At 37.7% G+C, this 25,647-nt stretch overlaps 1 pseudogene; it reads left to right on the top strand.

Moving 5' to 3' along the window:
• The first annotated feature begins 5,222 nt into the window (after positions 1 to 5,222).
• Positions 5,223 to 18,892, top strand: LOC115423529 (calcium-regulated heat-stable protein 1-like; annotated as a pseudogene).
• Positions 18,893 to 25,647: the final 6,755 nt, after the last annotated feature.

Below are 25,647 nucleotides of genomic sequence, written 5' to 3'. Positions count from 1 at the left end.
AAAAGCTCAGGTTAAAGTTGAAGGTTATTTTATCAGAAACAGAGAAAACTGAAGAAAAAGTGTCATTTTCAGTCCAATCTGTCATTAACTGAACATAAACCCAGTGTGTCCGGTGTGTTTACTGGTGAATCAATATTTCAATTTCAAATTATGATTTTTTTTAAATTTTGTTTATTTATTGCTTACTTTGATTGTTTTGTTCATTTTGTTGCTTTCTCATCATGTTATGTATTTTTTGTAACTATTTTTGTCCACTTTTGTTCATTTGTTAATTTCATTTATTTTACTCACTTAATTTTTTTTTTTTTATTTCTTCAGATTACTTCAGTTTTGTTGCTTATTTTGTTCATGTTACTTATTGTTTTATTGATTTTTAATAATTTTTGTTCATTTTATTCATTTTGGGTGTTTTTGCTCATTTTATTGCTTATTTGATCTTATTAATTTTTTACTTTATTTTAGTACATTTTTTGCTTAATTTTTTCCACATTATTTGTTATTTTTGAAGAGATTTCTGAAGAGACACCATAGCTCCTGGGATCATTCAGGCGCTCAAACTCCCCACCACGGTAAGGTGGCAGTGCTGTCAAACGATTTAAAAATTTTAATCAGATTAATCACAGGTTTGCTGTGGAGTAATTTCGATTATTCACGATTAAATATCATTGATCTTAATCTGCATTAATCATGTTCATTTTGCGTGAACAAACAGACTCATTAAAGAAGTGAGTATATCTGCACTTAACATGTTATTAAACACCTTCATCAGTTTCAACTATCCCCAACTGTTCCAGCTTGGGGTTTTTTTGTCCTCATATTTCCATCCAGAGGGCCAACGTGCTGTTGTGCTCTTCCATCTTTAAGGGGTGGTTCTGCTGCCTGTCACTACCGGACCAACTGACCATTTGTTCATGTGCGTTAACGTTAACTCCACTGGACAAACTGACCCAAATGTGTTGGAGGAGACGTTCAGTCATTCTGCACATGGGTTCATGGAGTTATTATTTACAATCAGAATAATCAGAATGGATTAATCTGCGTAACGTTAACTCCACTGGACAAACTGACCCAAATGTTGGAGGAGACGTTCAGTCATTCTGCAGATGGGTTCGTGGAGTTATTATTTACAATCAGAAAAATCAGAATGGATTAATCTGCGTTAACGTTAACTCCACTGGACAAACTGACCCAAATGTGTTGGAGGAGACGTTCACAGTCATTCTGCAGATGGGTTCGTGGAGTTATTATTTACAATCAGAATAATCAGAATGGATTAATCTGCGTTAACGTGTTCATTTTAACAGCCCTAAATAAGACAGTTGTAATGTAAACACTGTAAACAGTCAGTCTGGCTGTTGTCGACTCCCGTCAGCTGTTACCGATGAAAACAACTCTTCCTCTTGCTTTTCATTCTGCTTATCTTATTTCCATTTTCAGATGCCGTCCTCCTCTACTGTTGTTCTCAAGCAGAGATTTTATCAACAGTCTTATTTGATTGTCTTTCCTGTTTTAGTTTGATCATCAGAAACTAATGTCAGCTTTGTGTCAACAAACAACTAATCAAACAATTACTTGAGCATTCTTAAGGAGATTTACTACTCTATTAGCTGTGGGAATTGGTTCTGTCACAACACAACAAACTGGCTGAAATGCAAGTGTGGTGTGGTGTGTGTGTGTTTGTGTGACTAGTCATAACCTGGCCTTCATCCAGCAGGAAGTGAGCGTACAGAGAGACCGTGATCACATTATCTTCAAGTCTATTGAGTTAAGGCTGCTCCGGCGCTCTGCTCACTTTGGTCAACAGAAAAATAACATGTTTGAAACTGTACAACACGTGTGTGTGTGTATGTTTTGATGAATCAATGCTAAATAAAGCATTCAGTAAACATACAGTGCATCGGGGAAAAAACTGACCTAAAACTATCATCACCCATCAGTAAATCAAAGCCTCCAGTATCTGCTGAGATGGTTCTGAAGCCTTATCTGTCTGATCATGACTCTGAGCGGTGGCAGGATGTTTTCTGCCCAGTACTGCTTTTATCATCCCACACAGAACAGACAGGCGACTCCCTTTAGGAAGATAATTTTTGAAAAACATGTTCCCACATCATATCATTTTAACCCTTTAAAACCATTTGTATCAATTTGGTACACCAGGTTCTAAGACCTCTGTCTAATCAGCAAGATCCATCCACGATACTTTCCTTAAACACCTGTTGTATCTGACCGGTATGTGTTTTCTGCCCCCTGGTGGATTATCGTCCCACTGCAGCCAGTGCAAAGACTTTTTTAGCCTTTTTCAATATGGTCGCTAACGCTAAACCGTCCACACACTTTTTGCAGGAAAGTTTTTGGTAATTTTCAAAAAGCTACATTTAGAAGATTTCTATAGAGGGTATGCATGCGACGTTACCACTAGCGGAAGTCACTGCAGTTCCGCCCACTGAGTGGCAGAAAGAGGGAGATGAGTGGCAGTGTTGGCTTCAATACTGTCTAAACTGAAGAACAATATTTAATAAAAAATGGGGAAGAGCCGTTGTGTGATTGATTGTATGAACAGGTTTGAAAAGCAGTGGGAGCTATCGTTTTACAGACACCGAAAGACAAACCAAACCTAGATCTGTGGATCCTGTTTGGTGTCAGCTAACATTCATTTATGCTGTATTTTTGGGTCAAATCAGACCTTAAATGACTATTGTTTTGGCTAATGTTATTGCTTAGTAAAACTCTTGGTTTCATGATCAGATTTTCATGGTTTTTGTCTTCATTTTGTGATTCTGAACCTTGTGCTCCTACATGATTAGTAAACTAACTGAAACTGAGGCTAACCCAGTTTTCAAATACAGCGGAACTGGAGAATAAAGCTACAACGGAGTATTAGGACCACAGAAGAAAAGAAAAACACTGGTCATGAGTATAAAGTCAGAAAATATTGATATAAAACCTTAATTTTATGAGAATAAAGTGAATACAAAAAGAATCACAATGTTATGAGAATGAAGTTGTAGTTATAAAAAAAATCATAATTTAACAAAAATGTCATTCATTTATGAGATTAAAGTCGTCATATTCCAACAATAAAGCCATAATATTATGAGAATAATGTGTAATTTAAAAACAGGTGGTATAAATCTGCTAATTTCCCAGAATGCAGTGGTGCCCTGCTGGTCCACAGCAGTAGTATCTGTGTTGGATAAAGGACTGGATCTGAACTAGACTCAGTAAATCTGCTCAGTCCCAGTAGATCATGCATATTCACTGGGGTCAGTCCACGGTCTACTGTAAATGACCTTTGGATCAGCTGGTTCTGGGCCCTAGTTTGGAGCCTTTGGATCAGCTGGTTCTGGGCCCTAGTTTTGGAGCCTTTGGATCAGCTGGTTCTGGGCCCTAGTTATGGAGCCTTTGGATCAGCTGGTTCTGGGCCCTAGTTTTGGACCCTGGTTGTCAGTGATGATGAAACCATGTATATTTGTTTCACGTAAAAATAGCATTGATTCCCTATACCAGGGGTGTCCAACTCTGGTCCTCGAGGGCCGGTATCCTGTATGTTTTAGATGTTTCTCTCTTCCATCACACTGGAAGCCATTTTGTCATTATCAGACTTCTGCAGAATTTGATGATGAGGTGATCATTCATTTAACCAGGTGTACTGGAAGAGGGAAATATCTAAAACATGCAGGATACCGGCCCCTTGAGGATCAGGTTTGGACACCCCTGCCCTCCACTCTGGATCAGGTCTGGATCCTCCATTTGTGTCCACATGTCAGTGTTCATGGACCACTTGTTCTTTGGTAGCTCGTACAGATCCATGTCCAGTCCAACTGTCCTTCATTTAATTTCATATTTCACATTTTCCTGGTCTGGCTGTGTTACTGCTATACTCCGTCATGTTGGGCAGGTTGGTTTAAGACACTCAGTCTGACTTAGAGGGGCGTGGCCTGGGGGAGAAGTGACCTATGTGCAAACCCTCTATTCTTTTTTTTTCTTCTTTTTTTTTTTTTTTTTAAATAAGTACTTCATGATTTAAAAATTCTAGCACAAAATAAAACAAATGTATATAAAAAATTATGTGAAATTACTATATATAGTCATTATATATTGTTATATGTAGCAATTTAATTATTGTTTATAGTTGTATTGTTAGACCTTGTAAAAATAGAAAAAAATGTTTTTCATTTTCTTTGTATTTTTCTATTATGTTCATTTTTCTACCATGGGTCTTAGAGTTTTGTAACTAAGGCTGTGTATCGGCAAGAATCTGCGCGATACGATACAAATCACAACACTAGGATCACAATACGATATATCACAATATATCATAATACTGTTAAAAAGGCAATTTTTTGTTTTTCTTTTCTAATGATTATTTCCTTGATGAATTGAATTACATCAGAAATCTGCACAAATACTAAAGACACTTTTATTTGATCAGAACAGGATCTAATGTTATATCCCAAAATGTTCCTGTCTTCAAACTATTACAGTTTCAGATCCTGTTCAAATGTTCATATTCTATTAGTTCAGAACTAACATCAGAACATTATTTTTGTGCAATCCCAACAAAGGAACTAACATTATTTAATAAAAATAAATAAGTAGTAAGTAAATAATAACAAATAAGAAAACCAAAAAAGAACCTCCACAATATCTGCATTTGAATAAATACCTAAAATATCGATACAGTACTTTTTAATGTCGACACAGTATTGTGAAATCAAATATTGCGATATATTGCTGATCCGATATTTTCTTACACCCCTATTTGTAATGTCAGTTTTCTGTATGTGATGCACATATGGAAAAACCGACAGTCAAGCTGACTTTGAAAACGTCCAGACCAGTTTGGTAAACCAGTCTGTCTTCTTCTGTCCTCTCTCCTGGTCCCTTTGTTACTGTTTCCTTTCATTCAGTTTGGTTCACATCCTTCTTTTCCCTTCGTCTGTTTCTCTCTTTCAACAATATTCCCGGACTAATGGGTATTTTTCTGTTTCATTGGATGTTAAAGCTGCTGAGGTCATTGTCGATGATGTAAGTCTCAGGGGTGAGTGGACTGTTGTTTTTCTCTGTTTGGTTGCAGTGTCACCGCTCTGTCCTCAAATTGGTGTTGCCATGGTGATATGGGTTGTCACAATGCACCCAGCAGGCCACTGATTCAGTGTTTTTTCGGGGGCATGGGGGGTGGGGGTGGGGGGTTGTGCTTTAGTACTGGAGATGATCCCAGTAGCACACAAACCCACATGTGTTGGTGAACCTTCTGTGCTCTTCTTCAGGTGCTTTCAAACCTCCCTGTCCCTCCTTCATCATGTCCTCTGAGGCCACGCCTATCCAAGGGTCACGACCTATGACCCCTCCTCTGAAAACTCCAGGATCGCCAAGTTCTGCCCCTTTGTCAACAGGTAAATGCACATCTAGGATACACATACAGGATATGAACCAAAAGCTGATAGTTCTAACCTTTAACTGAGCCCATCTCATGGATCTAAAACTAGGTTAACCCTTTAACCCCTGACATGTCTGTGGTGAGCCTTCTGAAGGTGTGATTTAATTTAAATATTCATATAAATTCAACTGCTTAGTCAATAGGAAAATTATTCCAATCATGCTGATAGAATAGACTTTGTTCTTTTCATAGACATCTGAGCATGCTCAGTTCACCCCCCACCACCTGTGGAAGGGGGGGTCAAACACAGAGCAGTGAGTGAGACTGACTCACTATAAAAGTAGACGGTTTGGGCTTTTTTTTTTTTTTTTTTACACCTTTTTTCTTGTGTTTTTTTTTCTGTTGTTTCCAGGGTTGAAGTGATTTTCCTTTTTTTTTTTTTTTACTGTGTTTCGTCCATGGAGTTAAACAGGTGTCAAAAAGCAGCTGGACTGATTAAGAAAAAAAGAGCCAAAATTAAAACTACTGGAACCAAATTTAAATATTTCTTGCTTATTTTATTCGTTTTCTTTTTTTTTTTTTTTACTTAATTTTAGTCCATTTTTTGCATATTTTTATGTTATTTGTTGTTTTGTAAATATTTTATTTGTTTTTGTTCATTTAGTTGCTTATTTTGTTTATTTTCCTAGATTTCATCTTTTAATTTTTTTTTTTCTTCAATTTTGTTCAGTTTGTGTCTTATTTTGTACGTGTTATGTATTACATTGTTGGTTTATTATTCATATTTGTTATTTCTTTGATCACTTTGGCTGTTTTTGTTCATTTCGTTGCTTATTTTTGTCCTTTTTTTTTTTTTTCAACCATGTAACTATTTTTTGGAATTCAACCAGGTGTCAAAAAGCAGCTGGACTGATTTAGAGAACAAAAAGAGCCCAAAACTAAAACTACTGGGCCCAAATTCAAATCCTTGTTGTTGTTCAGTTTGTTCCAGTTCTCAGTTGATGTTCAACATCCTAAATCTCTTGTTGATGTCCATTCTAGTGTCTTATTTAGTCCAAACCTGTCAGACTTCATTCCTCTATTTGTCTTTTTCTGTTATTCCACCTGTTTGGTAGTAAATGTGAGGAGGGTTAAGGGTTAAATAAATCCTGTTTTAGTGGGATATTGTCTAACAGTCAGTGCACCACACAACCCCAATTTGTTTTCAGGAGTAAAACCGTTTTTAGTCCAATGGTGCGATGGAGTATTAGTATCAGTTGTCGTCATCCATCCATAAACAATTTTTCACAGAAACTTCTTCTCCAAAACTGTTAACCACTATCAATTGAAACTCATTGCAAAGGGTCCTTGGGCCCAGGCCTACCAAGTGATTGAATTGAGAAATATTAATTTTTGAATTTTTGATGACTTTTGAAATTTAAAAAATCCCCATTGGTTCATTATGAGACACATTTCAAAGTGCTATAACTTTGGAACAGTTGAAGGTATTAGTCGCTTTTTCATTGACCCTATAATTATGTGAGTATAACTTGTGCATAAAAATGTACTTAATGGAAAAACGACAATTTCGCCGAAACTCTGGTTTTTCGATGGAAACTTTTTGCGCTGGCAAGAGGTGCTTTTTTGGGCGTAGTTAAACTGGTGTATCATACAAAACTGCAATGGAAAGACCTTTTTCCGCAACTAGAGTCTCATGAATAATAAAACTGATGTTGACGGACGTTATAACGAGAGAAGAAGAGTTTTAAAAGAAACATGGTGTGATACGTGTGGATACACCAGGAAACCCAATAATTTTTAATTTAGTAGGAGATAGAGGGGTAATATATAATAATAATGAATATATCTGTAAATCAACACCATTTATGTTCGTCACCATGTTTATGGAATGACTTCTCGTGTCATCTTGTGATGATAAATAAACAAATCCTCGCATTTGTGATTTAATGGAAAAACTGACATTACGCACTTCTGTTTTTTTGACATTTAGTAAATATGGGTAAAGTTTTGCACAGATGTCCAATGGAAAGCAACTAATGATATAATTACTATTGGCAATAGATAGGAAAGTCACAGTTGGGCTTTCATTCAGTGCATGACCTTTGACCTTGAGTGAAAGGTCAAATGAATGTCAATTAATGTCTTTAAATATGCCGACCCTTGGTCCTGTTTTTTTCTTGTTACTAAATGATGTTTCTAAGGAGAACTAATGATGAGTTTGTGCCCTTTGTCCTGATGTCCCATCAGAGTCCCTCCGGCCTCCGGCGTGCAGACACAGAGAGCGCTCCCCCTCCCCTATGAGAGGCTACCTCATCCCCAGCCCCCTGCCCACCCGCAGGAACAGGACCTGCTCAGCGTAAGCACCACACCCACCGAACATTCAAGATGAGCAGAAAGGCAATAAATAGAGTTAACCCTTTATCAGGCACCCATTCCCATTGAAATACTCTGAAATTCAAAATGTCAACCTTGGTGTGTTAATATACACCGTCATCTACCTCCTTGTCGGTTGCCGTGACAACAGTCTCCCTCCTTTTGCCATAAACATCTGAATAGCACTTGGTAAAAAGTAAACACAGGGGGGGGGGGGGTGTAGTCTTATAGGTCCCAGTGGAAAGGGCTGGACTTTTGGAGTATTCCAACCATGCACTTCCTGGAACCACAGTAGTCAGTTAATATGATTAATAATAACAATGAATGTGTCCATTGGTGAATTATTCTTTCACACACAATGAGTTGGTACATATGTCATTTTATTAATAAATTAGAGGCTGATTTTAGACTTTTCAGCTAAACTTAACCTAACCCTAACCCTTAATCAATATGATGTCTGTCTGTCTGTCTGTACTCTAGCGGTCACATTTCAAGCATTATTGATATCAATCCATGTCCAATTGATTGTCCATATTCTCTAGTTGACCTGATTAGTTTTTTTTTCCAGTATCAGGAAAAGTTCAACTTTGGCTCAGATATCAGCCAAAGTTCAACAAATGGTTATTTCTCCATAATTTCTGTTAAATTCATCGTATCGACTTCAAACCAACACATGCATTTTTCTATTCTGCAACCAATAGTCTGCATCATGATGTCATAGGGGCCACACCCTCGTTAGCGCCCGGGGTAAATATCAGGGGGCAGTAAACTCAGTTTTAAGACATTCCTAATGGTTGTAATATCACCAGTATTCATCTGATCAAACCTAAATTTAACCTGAAACATCTGTGTTCAAGTCCATTCTCATATGACAAATTTTGCAACTCTAGGTTGCGTGACTTCAGGTTGCTATGGTAACATATGTAATATTTGTCTGTCATTAATGACATCCGTTCTGTTTGTAGCGATTTCAGACTAATGCTAAATTATTGTAAATTCAACCCTCTATCCATTACCTGTATCATTTGTCACATGCGTAAATAGATTTTGACTTATTGGCATCTAAAGACCAGGGCTCAAGCGCCTAATTTACATATTCATAAAACGGCTTCTATCTTGAAAACTAAGACGAACATCGACTAACTTTGTATTATCAACTTTTAGGAAGTCAGATATGGTCTTTCATTTGGTACAGGTTTTATTGACCTTTAAAGGTCAAACTCAAGGTCATGATTTTCAAAATTTTTGACCGCAACCGTTTTGCAGAAAAACGACTGGTATCAGATTATGAAGTCTGAAAATATCGGCCAAAGTTCTCTGTCAAAGGCCTCCAGCAAACACTTTATGGCAGTTTTGTCTGTTTGTTTTGAATTTAAAACCAAAAGCAGCAAAGAAAAGCTCAGAAAGAGAGGAGAAAAAAAAACATATTTGAAAAGGAGGAGGATGCAGTGTAACTTACATACTCCCTTTCCATCTCCACAAAATAACTTCAAAATATGACATATATCAAAAGTAAACCCTGTCCAAGCATATATACATGATATACATTGTATATCGTAGTTCATTATTCATGATCATATAATATAATGCACATTATATACACTAGTGGAATTGTACCCGTGGTGCCATTGTACGATAGCATAAGTAGAACTTGTCTGCCACCACATCCATTTGTAAACTACCATTTAATCCTGCATTGTGCAGCTAATAATTGGAGCCAACATGTGAGGCATGAAGGGAAGAGCATGTATTTGTTTGTCCTGTCAAACATGATTACATTCATCCAGCGGTAGTGAACTGCAGCCTTCACATTGTAGCATCGTATGCTACAGCAGAAATTTTAAGAACAGCAGCAGAATCACCTCTGAAAATGGAGTATGGCGGCAGGAATGAAGATTCAAAGTAGAGAGAGGCTAAAATCTCCCAGCATACCTCACAACATTTGAATATGGACATAAATTGTGCCTAGTAGATAGTCAGGTAATTTTTCTATTCATTTGGTGAGTTTGGCGGCGCGGGTCTGTGAAGGCTGAGGAAAACCCGTACGCCCTCCTGTGCTGCAACATCGATGGGACACAGAACGTGTATTATATAGGATACTTATACAATGATGTAACAACATTATAAAATAATTATGTTTACAATGTATAATAATCACATGATATGACATTATTTCTGATCATAAAGTGCTTTTATTGTCTTCTGTTCTGGTCCTACTGGTGGTGGTTTGTATCAGACTGTAAATATCAGTGTGAAAACTCTATTAAATGTAATGCATGTAATGCAGTATTTCAGTTGTGTGTAGTAAGTTTGTTGGACTTGAATTGTCTTGTTACTCATTTCTCTGTCTTCTCTTGGTGGGTGTTGTCCCCGTCTCCTTCTCCGTGGACAGGACTGCTCGTGCGTCGGAGGGTCCTCTGTTTACTGGCGTGTGAAATATTCTCCCGCTCCAAAGGCCACGGCTTCATCACACCATCGGATGGAGGCAGCGACATCTTTGTCCACATCTCTGAGTATGTGGTCATGTGCTTATTAGTGTGGTGTGTGTGTTTGTGTGTGTGGGGGGGGGTGTGTGGTGGGGGGGGGGTGTGTGTTTTTTTTGTATTTTTGTCGAGTTTCACTGTTTTTTTCACCTTTTTTTCCACCATTTTTTCTGTATTTTCCGGTTTGTCTTGTTCATTGATAATCTTAATTTCTCTGTAAATATTTTATAAATGTCTGTATATTTTATATACACTGTAAAAAAAATCTGTAATTTAACAGAACTTTCACTGTTTATTTTACAGATTTTTCCTGTATTTTACGATACAGGAAATATCAATGAAATGACAAAAACAGACTGTGATTTTACATGTCAAATGTAAAATAACACAAAAAAACTGTAACTGTGAATAACCATAAAATTTCCATTTTTTAAAAGATTTTTTTTCTTTTTTCACAGAAATACAGTTAAAAAATACATTTGCAAATGTATCATAATTTCACAAATATTTCTTTCTATTTATGAGATTAACTGTTCAAGTTTAATACTGTAAAAAAAAATAAAATATAAAATTACAGACAACCGTAAAAAAGTGTTTATTCTGCAAGTTTAACAAGACTTGTTTGTTAAATGACAAATATCTTGTGTAATTACAACAAAAATGTTGAATAAATGTATTTTTGTGAATGTATAACATGTATAAGCACTGATAAACAGTTTTATCAGTGGATTGTACAACTTAGTCTCATTGAAAATTTTATATATATGTATATGTAGGCAATGTGATTGTTTTAATACACGAAAATATTCTTTATTAAACATTAAAAAGTCAAAAAAAAAAATGCAAAATCTCATGTAAAGTTAGGGCAAAAAAACTGTAATAATAATAATAATAATGGATATTTATATAGCGCTTTTCTAGACCCCAAAGCGCTTTACATTATTGATCCATTATTCATTCACTCTCACATTCTCCCTGGTGGTGGTAAACTACATTTGTAGCCACTGTATTTTAATTATGGAAAATTACCGTATTTTTTATGAGATGGTTATTTTCTGTTATTTTACAATATTTTTTTGGCACCCCTGCTGCTGGAATATATGTTTTTTGTTTTTGTTTTGTTTTTTTTGCAGTGTATATATATAAACTATATGCAGATCTATCCGGGGCATACACAGATGCAGTGTGCGTATTTGAGTCAGATGATGGATGTTTTTGTCAGTGAAATGAGGGGCTCTCACTGACTATCACACAGGATCCAAATGACACCAAAGAACCAAAAAGAACAAGAACAACACGGAAACAGTCATCTAGATACACTAACAAGTTCAAACACATGGAAAAGAGTTGAAAGCTTATTTCTATAGTCCCATAAAGTTTCATTATCAACATTTACAGTTGTTTTCATAGTAAATCTGATTTTTAAAAAGTCAATTCTTAACTATAACACCCTGTTTGAAGCATTTATTACATATAATGATAAGTAATGGACAGATAAAGGTTTAGTTCTTCCTGAAAAAAGTGCAAAAGAATTGGTGAAAAAGACATTATCTGACACTTTCATTGCAAAAACAACATAAATAAATCAAGGCGGCCTGTTCTAATGGGTGTTCTTAAAGGGCACATATTTGTCTAAACCCACTTTTCTTAGTCTGTGCTTCATTTATTTGTGTATTTGGACCCTAATAGTTCGTACAGTTTGAATTTGAACCCTCCAACTGCTGCAAAACTATATTTAGATTCATTTGGACAAAAATCTGTAGGATTTGTACAACCTGTTTGAATTCCTGCTTAATTTGTTATGTTTTATAACCAGTTCCGTCTCCACTTTTGCTCATCAGGTCCAGACTTCAGACCAACATTTCTCCAGTATTTCTCCATAATTGTTTGTCGTCATCAGCGTTGTAGTCCAGACTGAAAATATGTCCAAACTTGGAGCCCAGCACCTCAAATGTTCAGTTGTCGGTTGAACGGGACAGAGCACAGCTGACAACAAGAGGGGCGGGGCCTGAATGGCTCATGTGCATTTAAAGGGCCAGCGCTCCAAACCACCTTTCTGGTGTCATTACTCAGAAATAGGGTTGAAGATGGCTGTGAGTTGAATGAATGAAGAATTCAGAGCCAAGCAGAGCATTTACAGTTTATGGAGACCACAGGGAAATGAGGAAAAGGAATAACATTTAAAAAAGACAAATATCACTGCTTTAACCCTTGAAAGGGCACTCATTGAAATACTCTGAAGTTTAAAGTTTCAGTCTTATGCCGCGTTTCCACTATGTGATATCGGCTCGACTCGACTCAACTCTTACATTTTTAAAAAAGGACCTGGAATCTGGTACCTGGGACTAGTTTTTTGGTATCATCTCCGCCGAGGTTCCAGGACTGGGGACCAGATACTAAAATGTGACGTGTAAACACTGCAGACCACTGATTAGTTAGAGAGTCGTCTCTGTGACCCGCCATTTTACAAAAAACAGATGCGGAAGTTTACAGTAAATGTAGTGGTAGGTGAATCCACATGATGACAGCCTGTAAAACTACACCGTGGTTTGTCGAGGAGGTTCAGATGTTAAAATTCAGCATGGGCTTGAAGAGACAACATGAAACAAGCGTTTATCAGCAACTCTGAGCAGACGACACAGAAGTAATGCGCCACATCACTATGATGACCAGGTACTGTAAAGTAGTAGTATCCTGTAATGGAAACTGTCCTGGACCTGGTACCCGAGCTGAGCCGAGTCGAGCCGTTCCACGAAGTGGAAACGCGGCATTAGTGTGTTATTGGACATAGTAATTTACCTCCTTGTCAGTTGCCGTGACAACAGTCTCCCTCCTCTTGCCATAAAACATCCTATCAGCACTGGTAAAAGGAAACACATGCAATAAATCAACTGTGATAAGGTCATAAACTGACAAAAAAAATCACTCATATTTACTATTTACAGCTTCAACATGTCTGTTAAATCTGAGTCTCTGTATAGTTTAATAAAAAACTACATGCTTTGCCAAAATGACCAAACATAGTCACTTGCCTGATGAAGAGTTAAAGGGCTAACTAGTCTTTCCAACATGCAACGATGACACATGTATACTTTAATTCAGTGGTTCCAACTATTTTTTACTCATGACCCCACTTTAACGTCACAAATTTCTGGCGACCCCAGACATTCAAAACAGACTTTTTTTCGCTATAATTTATTTGTTTTTGATCATGTAATAGTTTTATACTATGTTGCAAATAAACGTTAATTTTAGACATTAACATTTAGTCTATCTAATGTATATATTGTGGATGGAGGCAGTAAATCCAGGTGTAGATTACTGCACAAAGGGAGAATTTTATTTTCCTTGGTCAGGATCTGTCCAGTCAGTCCAGCTGTGATTTACAAGGAGGACAATTAATACTGAACAAACAAGAAATGAAACTATAAATCAAGGTTATAATAGTTTTGGATTTTTAATTATAGTTTAGTTTTATTTAGTTTTGACTTTTTTTTCTCTAATTCAGTTAGTTTTAATTAGTTTTTAGAGCAGGTTTGCTAGTTTTATTAGTTGTCGTTTTTTCTGAATGCTTAGTTTTAGTTTAGTTTTAGTATTAGCTTAAGTTTTTTCATATATTTTCCTCTTCTTCGCCATCCTATTCAAAGAAATAAGTGAGGTTTCCCTGGATGCTTTATTTGGGGGTGGGTTATTGCAGCTCTGACTGAGCACAGACACAAACATATGTACAATACCATGGATAAATTCACTGGAGGTTGGGGGGGCGGGTGCGATCCATACACAATGTCATTTACGTGAAAATGAAACTGAAACTTTCTATACTTACACCGTTGTCCTCCCGCTTCTATACCACTGTTATACCGCTGATCTTAAACGAAATTTTCACATGTTCTATCCTATATCCACATTGACAAAGACAAAAACTGAGGGAATTTTATCCATAATTTTTATACATTGTAGTTAGTTTTGTAAGCACACAATACAGTTTCAGTGAGTTATCGTTTTTTTTTCTTTTATATGAGTTATTTATTTCAGTTAACAAAAATGTCTTTTCAATTTTAGTTTTCGTCATTTCGTTCGTTTTCGTTAACGATAATAACCTTGCTATGAATTATGAAAGAGCTGCATCTGAAATCGACCACAATGAACATTTGACAGATAAACAGAACCACAGTGCTGCAGTTTCACAACCACGGTTTGTCTGATATGGATTGGGATCTGCTCTGTCACTCAATATATGTTTTTTATTAGTAAGGTTTTTTATTTTTATTTTTATTACTAGAAATTTCAGGTGACCACATTTGAATTCCAGGCAACCCCACGTCGGGTCGTGACCAATGGTTATCGTTAACGAAAACTAATGAAATGACAAAAACTAGAACTTTTGATTTGCAATATTTTATTGTGTAACGTTTAGCTCCCTGTCGGTTGAGCATATTCTTGTGTGAAAGTGACTGTTTTTACCAGGGATGCACCGATCCCACCGTTTTCCAGGCTGAGTAGTACTTACATTTGAGTACTTGCCGATACCGAGTACCAATACTAGTCCTTAGTAATCCCATTCCAGTTTTTAGTTCCTTTTGTAAATGTGCTTTATTGTCGTTGTCATTAGTCTGACTGGAACAAAGTGCTGCTACCGACATTTAATGCGTTGGAATCAAGGTTATTATCGTCAGCGAAAACTAACAAAATGACAAAAACTAGAATTGAAAAAACATTTTTGTTAACTAAAATAAATAAAAACTGTAATTAAAAGAAAAAAAAAAGATAACTAACTGAAACTGTAGTGTGTTTAGAAAACTAACTAAAACGTATAAAAATTAGGATAAAATTCCCTTCATTTTTGTCTTTGTCAGTGGGATTGATACGAAAGCGATTTATTTTGCTGTAGCGATTTTAGCTGCTGGCACCATATATTTAACGGTCCGTCACTTGTGGTTTCCAGTCGTCTTCTGGTCCCCACTCTTCCTGGAAACATGGAGACTAAAGCAGCAGAGTCCTGTCTGGGATTTATTTGAATACGACGACAGAGAAGAAGAGAAAGATACAACAAAACTAGAATTAATACTAAAACTAAACTAAAACTAAGCATTTAGAAAATAATGAAAACTAAAAACGAGCAAACCTGCTCTAAAAATGAATTAAAACTAACTGAATTAGAGAAAAAAGTCAAAACTAAACAAAACTAAACTATAATGAAAATCCAAAACTATTAGAACCTTGGTCTCGACCCCAAGGTTGAAAAACACTGCTTTAAATTATAAATCATCAGTGAGTTGACTGAGTTTATATGAAATGGAAGATGAGTGTGTGTATGTGTAGTGTGAGCTCATACACACACACACACACCCACACACACAGTTTTCGTCTCCATGGATTTAAGGATAAGTGTTTTCACTCATTGTCTGATCAGGTGTGTGAGTAGGGTCCCCTTTGGGTTTAATCGTTGACATCAAACGGCGGCGGTGTGTACGAGGGACGGCAGCAGCAGTAGGAGTGTGTAGGAGGACCACCAATATCTGATGACCTTCACCACCGTGCCTTTGTTTTCACCCACAAGCTTTAAAACACATAGACGTCAGCAGTACACACACACACACACTCATTTTCTCTTATGCTGCTTTTGAGAGTCGTTCCCGTTGCCATGTAGCCAATCACACTTGCGGGTCGTGCTACTGTTTCCAATTTTCTCATGACCAAATAAGGACAAAATGGTGCTCATTATTATCAGTTAGTGTTGTGTTTTTATGTTCTGTTCAACTGGAATGGCCAAAAAAAAAGTGTGTATTCCACTTAATTAAAACTGGGTTATTATGAAACTTTATGTGAATAAACATCCAAATTAATCAAATAAATCACAGTTTACACAAAAAACCCCCCCACAAACTCATTGTAAATGGAGACAGGTCGTACCCCTTTGTCTATTTTTTTTTTTTTTTTAATTATTACTGACAGTATATAGACTTAGCGCCATTAAAAACACTTAACAGTCAACATTTTCAGTTTCTGAGTACCAGTTTTCAGTGACTGAATGAACCTGTTCAGTTCAGCACGATTTGTCCACAGTTCATCCTGTAATGACCATGCTTCCCTCTTCAATCTGAAGGGAACCATAACCAGTTAATTTAATATATCTACAAATATACATGTTTTTCTGAGCCGTGTGTTTTTAATGGCACTAAGTACATTTACCCCTCAGTGTCATGTGGTATTCTTAGACATATTTGGTCATTATTCTCACCTCCATCTAGTGATCCAAATGGATGTCATGAAAGCATTTATTTTCCTTCTCATTGTATGTTTTCTAAGTGCGTGTAGAATGCATGATACGGATAATAGTGGTTAATAGTAGTTAAACGCAACACACACACACCCCACACAGTTTATTATAGACTCTATTTCCAAATGTGTGCATGGTGAAACAGTAGAATAATATTAAAATATAATAGAATAATACAGATAAACCACAGACTGAGCTGAAAGTAAAAAAAATAGAGCATGTGTAGTTACCAGACCACTCCAATTATTTAGATTAGATTAGATTTATTATACGGAAGCGTATTGCATTCACACAAAAAAATAAATTCGGCTCTGTTTTTCTGAATTAACTAGATAATTGTCTCATAATGACAAGAAAAAATAAGTTTAAAAAATTTGGCTCTGTTTTTTGAATTAACGAGAAACTGTTTTCCGACAAAAAAAAAAAAAAAATTTGCTGTGTTTATCTGAATTCCCCGGTGCGCTTGGAGGGCTTGATACGTGCGCGAAGCGGGGCTTGGAGGTCGGAGCACAGCTTGGTTCTGAGTTCTGTAAATGAACTAGTTTCCATGATCCGTAAACGGAACCAGTTACGAGAACGGAACCAACTTCATGCTCCTCTGAAGGGTTTTCAGCAGTGCAGGTAGAAGGAGCTCCTGCCTGGATCAGACACCACTGTCCCCTGACACAGATGAACAGAGCCCCATTTAAAGTTTTTCAGAAAACAGTATCTTGTTAATTCAGAAAAACGGAGCTGAATTTTTTTTTGTGTGAATACAGTTCGCTTCCGTAAGATTTGATTTGATTAGATTAAATAGAAATTCCTAGACAAAAAGGAAAGATAATTAATAATTATATAATAATAATAATAAATCCCCCGTGACCCGCCCCGATAAGCGGAAGATAATGGATGGATGGATGAATAATAATAATAATAATATAAAATGACATAATAATAATGATGATGATAATAATAATGATATAGTGATAATAGTGATAATAATGATAATGATAGTAATAATAATGATGGTAATAATAATATATGATAATAATGATGATGTGGTAATATATGATAATAATAATAAAATAATAATAATAATATAATAGTACAATAAATAATGATGATGATAATAATGATGATAATAGTGATAATAATGATAATGATAGTAATAATAGATAATAGATAATAATGATAATGGTGGTAATAACAACAACAATAATAACTAGAAGCACTCGGAGAGCGCAGACCTCCGCCAAGGCTGATCAGTGCCCCCCCCCCCCCCCCCCCCCCCCCCCCTGGGCCCCCCCCCACCCCCGATCACCACCAAAATTTAATCATTTCTTCCTCATCCCATTTCCACAAACCCTGAAAATTTCATCCAAATCTGTCCATAACTTTTTGAGTTATGTTGCACACTAACGGACAGACAAACAGACAAACAGACAAACAAACCCTGGCAAAAACTAACCTCCTTAGTGGAGGTAATAATAATAATAAATAATAATAATAATAATATAGTGATAATAAATCCTGGAGGATTCTGTTGGGTTTCTGTAAATTTGATTTGATTTGATAAAGCACTTTGTGACTCTGTCTGTGAAATGTGCTCTATAAATAAAATTTACTTACTTATTTAATAATGAAAATAATTATCATGATGGTAATAATAATAATGATAATAGTGATAATAATGATGAAAGTGATAAAATGATAATGATGGTAATGATAATGATGAATAATGATAATGATGGTGGTGGTAATAATAATAATATAATAAATATAGTGATAATAATGAAATGATGGTAATAATGATGGTAGTAGTAATAATAATAAGAAGAAGAAGAAGAGAAGAAGTGATAATATAAAAGTGATAATAATGATAATGATGGTAATGATAATATGAAATAAATGATGGTAATAATAATAATAATAATATATATAATAGTGATAATAATGATGGTAATAATAATATAATATAAATATGATAATAATGATGGTAATAATAATAATAATAATAATATAATAATATATAATAATAAATAATAATAATAATAATAATATTGTGTTTTTTTCTGCAGCATCGAGGGCGAGTACGTCCCAGTGGAGGGGGACGAGGTCAGCTAGAGCTGCTCCATCCCCCCCAAACATGAGAAGGTCCAGGCTGTGGGGTGACCATCACCCACCTGAACCCAGGGACCAAACACGAGACCTGGTCAGGACACGTCATCAGCAGCTGAACGGGCCCAGCCTCAGCACGCGGGGGTGGGGCCGGGGGCGGGGTCACTGATGTGTCTGTGGGAGGGATTGGACGGGCTGAATGGGCAGTAGAAAAATAGTGATGAATCATCATATTTGACACATGTGTAAACGTGGAAGGGCTCACCCAGCAGATAGACATGATTTATGAGTCCACAGTCCTAATACTAGGTTTTTTCTGGATGTTTAAATTGGAAACATGATCTGATTCCTGATGAAGTGGACATTTCTTATCTCACTGTAACTCTGCAGCCTTTTAGCATCACCTCCTGAGGCTGATGTTGAGGAACACTCCCACTGTTTCAGCACCAGGGGTTGATTTTTCAGGAGGTGTGTTTGTGTGTGTGTGTGTGTGTGTGTGTGTGTGTGTGTATGTACCTACTGCCACTCAGAGCACTTACAGCTCTTTTGTGCCTACTCCCACAAATCGACCATCTGTTGCCTGTTTGATCATGTTTGGGTGTTTCTGTGAATGAATTAAAGCATTTTCAACAGCTGCCAAAGTGGGTGGTGTGTTTGTTTTCCTCTGTGTGTTACATTCAGGTCAGCTCAAGTGGTATGGAGTAAGGAAGGTGTCCAAATATTCATGACATTAGGCAGATATGTGTGCGTATTAGCCTTTAGCTGTTATGTGTGCGTATTAGCCTAGAGCTGTTAATATGTGTGCGTATTAGCCTAGACTGTTAATATGTGAGCGTATTAGCCTATAGCTGTTAATATGGTGCGTATTAGCCTAGAGCTGTTAATATGAGCGTATTAGCCTATAGCTGTTAATATGTGAGCGTATTAGCCTTTAGCTGTTAATATGTGTGCGTATTAGCCTAGAGCGGCTAATATGTGTGCGTATTTGCCTATAGCTGTTAATATGTGCGTATTAGCCTAGAGCTGTTATTATGTGTGTGTATTAGCCTAGAGCTGTTAATATGTGAGCGTATTAGCCTAGAGCTGCTAATATGTGTGCGTATTAGCCTACAGCTGCTAATATTGTGCGTATTAGCCTACAGCTGTTAATATGTGTGCGTATTAGCCTACAGCTGTTAATATGTGAGCGTATTAGCCTAGAGCTGCTAATATGTGTGCGTATTAGCCTAGAGCTGTTAATATGTGTGCGTATTAGCCTACAGCTGCTAATATGTGTGCGTATTAGCCTATAGCTTTAATATGTGTGCGTTTTAGCCTTTAGCTGTTAATATGTGTGCATTAGCCTATAGCTGTTAATATGTGTGCGTATTAGCCTACAGTTGCTAATATGTGTGCGTATTAGCCTACAGTTGCTAATATGTGTGCGTATTAGCCTTTAGCTGTTAATATGTGCGTATTACCCTATAGCTTTTATTTGTGTGCGTATAGCCCATAGCTGTTAATATGTGTGTGTATTAGCCTACAGCTGCTAATATGTGTGCGTATTAGCCTACAGCTGTTAATATGTGCGCGTATTAGCCTAGAGCGGCTAATATGTGCGCGTATTAGCCTAGAGCGGCTAATATGTGCGCGTATTAGCCTAGAGCGGCTAATATGTGCGCGTATTAGCCTAGAGCTGCTAATATGTGTGCGTATTAGCCTACAGCGGCTAATATGTGCATTAGCCTACAGCTGCTAATATGTGTGCGTATTAGCCTACAGCTGTTAATATGTGTGCGTATTAGCCTATAGCTGTTAATGTGTGCGTATTAGCCTACAGCTGCTAATATGTGTGCGTATTAGCCTAGAGCTGTTAACACGTATGCGTATTAGCCTAGAGCTGTTAATATGTGTGCGTATTAGCCTATAGCTGTTAATGTGTGCGTATTAGCCTACAGCTGCTAATATGTGTGCGTATTAGCCTAGAGCTGTTAATATGTGCGTATTAGCCTAGAGCTGCTAATATGTGCGCGTATTAGCCTATAGCTGTTATATGTGTGCGTATTAGCCTAGAGCGGCTAATATGTGCGCGTATTAGCCTAGAGAGCGGCTAATATGTGCGCGTATTAGCCTAGAGCGGCTAATATGTGCGCGTATTAGCCTAGAGCTGCTAATAGTGCGCGTATTAGCCTACAGCGGCTAATATGTGCGTATTAGCCTACAGCTGCTAATATGTGCGTATTAGCCTAGAGCTGCTAATATGTGTGCGTATTAGCCTAGAGCGGCTAATATGTGAGCGTATTAGCCTACAGCTGCTAATATGTGTGCGTATTAGCCTAGAGCTGTTAATATGTGCGTATGCCTACAGCTGCTAATATGTGTGCGTATTAGCCTAGAGCTGTTAACACGTATGCGTATTAGCCTAGAGCTGTTAATATTGTGCGTATTAGCCTATAGCTGTTAATGTGTGCGTATTAGCCTACAGCTGCTAATATGTGTGCGTATTAGCCTAGAGCTGTTAATATGTGTGCGTATTAGCCTAGAGCTGCTAATATGTGCGCGTATTAGCCTAGAGCTGTTAATATGTGCGCGTATTAGCCTAGAGCTGTTAATATGTGCGTGTATTCGCCTATAGCTGCTAATATGTGTGCGTATTAGCCTAGAGCTGTTAATGTGTGTTGTATTAGCCTACAGCTGCTAATATGTGTGCGTATTAGCCTAGAGCTGTTATATGTGTGCGTATTAGCCTAGAGCTGCTAATATGTGTGCATATTAGCCTACAACTGTTAATATGTGCGCGTATTAGCCTATAGCTGTTAATATGTGTGCGTATTAGCCTAGAGCTGCTAATACGCACACGTATTAGCCTATAGCTGTTAACGTGTGCGTATTAGCCTAGAGCTGTTAACACGTGCGTTATTAGCCTATAGCTGTTAACCGTGCGTGTATTAGCCTATAGCTGTTAACACGTGTACGTAGCCTATAGCTGTTAACACGTACGTATTAGCCTATAGCTGTTAACATGTGTGCGTATTAGCCTATAGCTGCTAATATGTGTGCGTATTAGCCTATAGCTGTTAATACATGTGTTATTAGCCTATAGCTGTTAATACATGTGCGTATTAGCCTAGAGCTGCTAATATGTGTGTATTAGCCTATAGCTTTAACATGTGTGCGTATTAGTCTATAGCTGTTAATACATGTGCGTATTAGCCTAGAGCTGCTAATATGTGTGGTATTAGCCTATAGCTGTTAACATGTGTGCGTATTAGCCTATAGCTGTTAATACATGTGCGTATTAGCCTAGAGCTGCTATGTGTGTGTGTAGCCTATAGCTGCTAATATGTGTGCGTATTAGCCTATAGCTGTTAATACATGTGTGTATTAGCCTATAGCTGTTAATACCTGTGTGTATTAGCCTATAGCTGTTAATACGTGTACGTATTAGCCTATAGCTGTTAACATGTGTGCGTATTAGCCTATAGCTGCTAATATGTGTGCGTATTAGCCTATAGCTGTTAATACATGTGTGTATTAGCCTATAGCTGTTAATACATGTGCGTATTAGCCTAGAGCTGCTAATATGTGTGTGTATAGCCTATAGCTGTTAACATGTGTGCGTATTAGTCATAGCTGTTAATACATGTGCGTATTAGCCTAGAGCTGCTAATATGTGTGTGTATTAGCCTATAGCTGTTAACATGTGTGCGTATTAGCCTATAGCTGTTAATACATGTGCGTATTAGCCTAGAGCTGCTAATATGTGTGTATTAGCCTATAGCTGCTAATATGTGCGTATAGCCTATAGCTGTTAACATGTGTGCGTATTAGCCTATAGCTGTTAATACATGTGCGTATTAGCCTAGAGCTGCTAATATGTGTGTGTATTAGCCTAGAGCTGCTAATATGTGTGTGTATTAGCCTATAGCTGTTAACATGTGTGCGTATTAGCCTATAGCTGTTAATACATGTGCGTATTAGCCTAGAGCTGCTAATTGTGTGTATTAGCCTATAGCTGCTAATATGTGTGCGTATTAGCCTATAGCTGTTAATACTGTGCTATTAGCCTATAGCTGTTAATACCTGTGTGTATTAGCCTATAGCTGTTAATATGTGTGCGTATTAGCCTATAGCTGTTAATACATGTGCGTATTAGCCTAGAGCTGCTAATATGTGTGCGTATTAGCCTATAGCTGTTAAATGTGTGTGTATTAGCCTAGAGCTGCTAGTATGTGTGCGTATTAGCCTATAGCTGTTAACACATGTGCGTATTAGCCTATAGCTGTTAACGTGTGTGTATTAGCCTAGAGCTGCTAATATGTGCGTATTAGCCTATAGCTGTTAATATGTGTGCGTATTAGCCTAGAGTTGCTAATATGTGTGCGTATTAGCCTATAGCTGTTAACACATGTGCGTATTAGCCTATAGCTGTTAACATGTGTGTGTATTAGCCTAGAGCTGTTAACACATGTGCGTATTAGCCTAGAGCTGTTAACATGGGTGTATTAGCCTAGAGCTGCTAATATGTGTGCGTATTAGCCTAGAGCTGCTAATATGTGTGCGTATTAGCCTAGAGCTGCTAATATGTGTGCAAGGACATAAAATGTATAATGTGTATTTTATCAGAATAATAATGAAAAGTTTTGACAACGAGAATTCCAAACATGAAACCCAACTTTCCAATAGTGTAGCGGTTGTCTTTGTGCGTTGTGTTAAATAGGACAAAACTGAACCACTTCGGACACTGGTCGTTTATTCCCGGCAGAAGAACGTACGGTCAGTCTCATCAGTAAAACCCAACGTGTTCTCACACTGTTAACGACATTTTAAAAAATTACAAGTTAGCTAACTCACCATGTGTTAATAATACTGTGAACAAATAAGTAAAAACTAGGGATGCTCCGATCCGAGTATCGGGCATCGGCTCCGATACTCAGTTGTGTACTTGTACTCGTACAAATGCACCGATACCACTTACAGCTGTGTGACGTTCCCAGTTCAGTGCAGCAGGTACGAGGAGGAGGAAGAATGTGTGTGGAGACTGAACCAAATAAATGATGATGATAAAAGTAACGCTGACTGACAGTAACGTCACAGACAGACGCAGCGTTCCGTCCGTCCATGAGTACCCAGACGGAGAATACCAACGGAACCGTGGAGGTAGAGGATCTGATCAGAGAGGCGCTGTGGGAGTTAGAGAAAAACTACCGACACATGTAGGACGAGTACCCAGGACTGGACCGGTTTACAGCCTACTGATAATACTGTGGAGGTACGGACCGGACAGAATACCCTGTGTTTGGCTCCATCCATCTTCCCATCAACTCTGACCATCTTCCCTGTTCCTGCTGAAGAGAAGCCCCCCCCCCCAGAACATGATGCTGCCCCCCACCATGTTTGACAGTGGGGATGGTGTGTTCAGACTGATGTGCACTGGGAGTTTTCTGACACATAGTGTTTTACATTTAGGCCAAAAAGTTCCATTTTGGTCTCATCTGACCAGAGTACCCCCCCCACACACACACACACACACACACACACGGCTTCTGTCAACTGCTAACTTCTTGTGGTTTTCTTCTTCCCACTCTTCCATAACGACCAGATTTGACTAATAGTTTTCCTGTGGACGGATTCCCCACCTGAGCCGTGGATGTGGCAGCTGGTCCAGCGTCTCCATGGGTCTCTTGGCTCCATCTCTGATCAGTGCTCTCCTTGTTCAGGCTGTAAGTTTCGGTGTCTTGGCAGATTTCAGTTGTGCCATTTCTTTTTGTCTTTCCATTTCTGGATGATGGGTTGAACAGTGCTCCATGAGATGTTCAAGCTTGGGAAATCCGTTTCTAACCTTCTCCTGCTTTAAACTTCTCCACAACTTCATCCCCCTGCCCTGTCTGGTGTTTTGGGACTTCGTGATGCGCTTTGCTTCCCAGTATCCTCTTAACAAACATCTGAGGCCGTCACAGAACCGCTGTGTTTGTACTGGGATTCAGTTACACACAGGTGGACTCTATTCAGTCATTTGGTCAACATTTGATCATTCAGCAATCATCAGACAACTTCTGAAGGCAATTGGTTGTACTCAGAAACAAGGGGGCTGAATACTTTTGCACGCCGCACTTTTCAGTTTTTTATTTGTAAACAACATTAAAATCATGGACCTTTTTTTTTTCTACTTCACAATTGTATAGCACTTTGCGCTGGTCTTTCACATAAAATTCCAATAAAATATATTTACGTTTGTGGTCATAGCGTAACAAACTGGAAAAGTTCAAGGGTATGAACACTTTTGCAAACCCCTGTAATAACTTCCCTCAGATCCACTTCATTCCTTTCCTTTCTTGCTAAATTCCACTGGTGTTCTCAGTTGAATAACCTCTCAGCGGGCGGTCTGTTTCTGCATAGGAAATTTGACAACATGGCAATGTGGCCCTATTGTTTATCTGTTGCTAGGTAACCCACTTAAGTGATGATTCTGTGATTCTGGGCATAACAACAGGATTGGCCACTGAATTCCAAAATTACTGATATCTGCCAAAATATTGGTCCGATCAACTTACCGTTTTTTTCTCTTCCTTGACCGAAACTACATAAGTATGACACGCACACCCACACCACACACACATACACACACACACACACACACACACACACACACACACACACACACCACACACACACAGGTTCCTGTCCTCCTGTTATTGTTTTCCACCTGAATACTTGTGGAGTGTTCTGATTCAATCTGTTTCAGACCTTCCTAAAATACTGATGCACCCTCACAAACCCATTCCAACACTACTGTTCTAAATTATATGGAGAAAACATACATTCATGTGACATGTATGTACTGTATATGATCAATGGAAACATGTATTGAATATTGATCATCTGTGTTGAAAGTCTCTTCTTTTCCTTCAGGGCGACATTATCCAGAGTAAACTCCTTCCAGAAGCCTCCACTGGACTCATCAACTTCTACTGTTTGGCATCACACTATTTTACAGACTTAGAATGTCGTCAATATGTTTATTATGTTTCAATAATCTATAACTACAGTACACT

Source organism: Sphaeramia orbicularis, chromosome 8 (genome assembly GCF_902148855.1).
Source record: "Sphaeramia orbicularis chromosome 8, fSphaOr1.1, whole genome shotgun sequence".
NCBI lineage: Eukaryota > Metazoa > Chordata > Actinopteri > Kurtiformes > Apogonidae > Sphaeramia > Sphaeramia orbicularis.
Note: the sequence above shows the minus strand (reverse complement) of the source record. Positions and strands in the feature narration are given on the sequence as shown.